Raw genomic sequence first — 3,698 nt, 5'->3', positions numbered from 1 at the left:
GATCTTCCATATTTAATGGTTAACACTACAAATGACATTAAAAAAATAGAGAGATTCATGTCAATATCATCCCTTTTAAAAGGAACAAAAAGTTTAAAAAAAAGAATGATTGAAAATAACGAAGAACCACAAGTACTTGGAAATATAAACATATATATATATACTATATATATTATGCATATCAAGATATAATTTTTTTACAATTTGTATTATAAAAAAGGGCCATACTTCCAAAAGCAACATACCTCCGATTTTTTTGAAACTGTGTATTCTTACGTAGAGTTTTATAAAGTTTTGAACATTTTAGTTTTGAACATAAAGTCATTTTTCTCAAAAACTATTGTCTTTATGGCAAAAATCAATAGAACATAAAAAGTGTATTTCAATAAGATCTACAACTTTTATCTGAAATAATTTTTGAAATTTCCATTATTTACGGAAATAAATAGAAAAACCGTGATTTTTATGGTTTTTTATGATTTTCGTCATGAAAATCAAATTTGTGTTAATTTTCACTATTATATTCGTAATCAGCGTGCCAAAATACATAAGAATATACAGTTTCAAAAAAATCGGAGGTATGTTGCTTTCAGAAGTTTATCCTAAAAAAATTTATAAAATTAACCTTTTAACTGTATCGATTTTTAAATACCTTTTATAATATTAATTTTTAGAGAACCGATCCTTTTCGAACAACTTTTTTAGATTTAATACTAGAACATTTTTGTCTTTGTCAGTGAATTTAACTACAAAAGATGTCACCACTCTAGCGCCTACTATTAAAGGCTACCGCTCCGGAAAAAATAAGTGGTCATTTAAATCATTTGTATTAAAAATGTGTTAAAAAATATAAAAAAAAATTATATCGCACTTTGTAAAACATAAAGCAGAAAAATGTTATAACACAAAATAATTAAACGAATAGTATGTCGGGTAAATCCAATAAGTTTGCCTTTTGTATTAAATTTTGAAACATGGTATAACGCGAAAAAGTACGTCGCAATCAGGGCATATAGAAAACAACCAAACAAAATAACCAATTTTAAAGTTATAAACATACATTATTATTGCTTGGACGTTTAAGATCTATAAATGCGCAGTCGGAGGGTTAATAATTTTAAAAATTATGAAAAGCAAAACTTGTTTCAAATTAAATATATAAATTTTTATTTTTACAGATATTAAAGAAAAAAAATATAAATGTTAAAATAAAGGAAGTATAAATTAAAATAAACAAGATTTAAGTAAATTAAGTTAAAAGTTGCTTAACGTATCAATGTTTTATTATATTTAATGTAATTAAATAAAGTAATAAACTAATAAAAATAATTTAATTTAAACATTAAAAGGTTTTGCAATTTAAGAAAGGCGAACTGAACGTGCCATATATTACCGTCTACTAATCATGCGTTTGTCATATATTTAAAAAAAAACAGAGCAAAAACAAATATTTTTATTAAGTTATTTTACGTTGAAACGGCAGAAATTGGAACAGTTAAGCTAAACATTTTTTATTTTTTAACATGATAAATAAATTTTCGAAACAGAATTGAACAAAGGCGCGCGCATAGCGCCTGTATTGCTCTAGTCCACTTTAAAAAAAGAGGTGTTATTTATTTTGTCACCGCTTTTGTGCGATGCTGATTGGTTGTTGGTTGTCAAGTTCGTGCTGTGTGACTTGCTTCACTCTGTCGTTTGATACTGTCAAACTTTTGACAGTTCCCCGTATTTAAAAAAGAGAAAGAAATATTTGAGAGACAAAATTTGATTAAGAAAGAGAAAAAAAGCCAGTTCCCGTATTTGAGAAACGAAAGAAATTTAATAGAGAAAGAAAAAGAGATTAGTGTGAGGGTTTGAGTGTGACAGGTAGAAGGTGTTGTAATAATAAGGTATAATATTAGGTATCTAAGAATTTGACATTTCGTGTAATAATCTTTCTGTATTCTTTTCTTAATAGGATAGAGAAGAGATAGTAAGATATATAGTTTATAAGCATACATTAACTGACAATAAAGAAAGTTTGAAAAGTAAATGTATTATCATTTATAATTTAATTTAAAATTTTATTTTAAAAAATATATCTTTTAGAAAGAAAGAAATTTGATCGGAAAGAGATAGGTAGATAGATAAATTAATAGTTTGAAAAAGAGAGAGCGAGAAATTACGTTTGGCAAGTAATTAGAAGGAGACACAGCGAGTGAGAAAGAAAGCTTTAGAAAGAAGAAATAAGGAGAAATAGCAGGTAATTTTTAAATATATATTTCTTTTTAATATATCTTTTAAACTTTTAACAGATCGCGTATTTTACATTTTTGATATAGGATGATTTTTATTTAAAAGAGAGAAGGAAAGGAAAGTGTAGAGAGAGAGAGAGAGAGAGAGAGAGTAAAAGAGCGTGAGAGATAGAGAAAAAGATTAAATATGGTAAAGTGTGTGAGAGTAATATTAAACAACATAAAAATATAAAGCAAGAGATTACGTTTGGCAAGTAAAAAAAGGAGACACATCGAGTGAGAAAGAAATTCGAGTTTTAGAGAGAAGAAATAAGAAATAAGAATAAATAAAAAACATTCGAAAATAAAAATTATTTGCATAAACTGAATATAAATACAGAAGAAGAATAAGTGCAACGTTCAATACAAAAAGGCTAAATGCTAAAAAAAGCTAAAAAACGCGCGCAATATAGTAGTCATAAAAATGACGTTAAAATGTCGTCTTTATTGTGGCGTCAATGGTCTGTGACATTAGACTGCCATTTTAACGTCATTAAGTCGTCAATTAGTGACGTCAATCATACTTAGGGAATGACCAAAATTTGACGTCAGTATGACTTGTGTTTGCTACTTGGATTATAAACTAAAGTGTATACCAAACACACAAACTCACTCACCCACTCATACACACATACACGCGCGCGCGTGCACGCACAAGAGAAAAAGAAGAAAACTAGCAAATTATTCGATTTAGCAACGCCAAGTTTTTGTAGTAAATTATTTATAAAATTGGAATTGACCAATCAAAGCAAAGTTAAAAAATACATTAATTTTTATAGTTGGCGCATTTTCTTCACATTACTTTTGTAGAAAAAAAACTTACTACTCTCGTTTTGTAGTATCAAATCTAAGTTGTCTTGTACAAGAATATATTTTTGAGAGCGTTTTTTGCGCGCGTATACTTGGCGCTTTTTGTAACTTTTTTTAAAAGATAATTTTGTCGTATATATTCATTTACGAGAGCAATTGATAACAAATTCCGCTGAAACAAATATTAAAATGTAAGCGTTTATTAAAGCTTGAACGAGAGAACTGATGGTGCATGCGCATCATGACTTCAGCTTGCACGTGAGTCCACGCTGTTATATATGGCACGGTAGGAAAAAATCGCTTTTCCTCAGCAACTAATGACGGAATAAGATGATTTTTTAAATTTGTAAAACAACTTTTAAATTAACTTTTTAATAGTTTTTTGAAATAATTTTTTTTTTTTTTTTTAAGTCAGTTATGATAGTGTGTTTATAATAAAAACATTTTTTTAATTTTCACGAATCGTGCGAACGTCTAGCCTGAGATTTTTGTTACTTCGGGTCCTCAGGTTTCGAGTACCGGGAGTACTGGGAGTACCGAGATCGGGCGGTGGATCGGGTGGACACCATGGGAATACAGGATGGCAACTGCTGGAAACTCATGAAAACCGGCGCG

The sequence above is a fragment of the Monomorium pharaonis genome, chromosome 3 (assembly GCF_013373865.1).
Source record: "Monomorium pharaonis isolate MP-MQ-018 chromosome 3, ASM1337386v2, whole genome shotgun sequence".
NCBI lineage: Eukaryota > Metazoa > Arthropoda > Insecta > Hymenoptera > Formicidae > Monomorium > Monomorium pharaonis.
The sequence above is the reverse complement of the archived record's forward strand: the minus strand, read 5'-3'. Positions refer to the sequence as shown.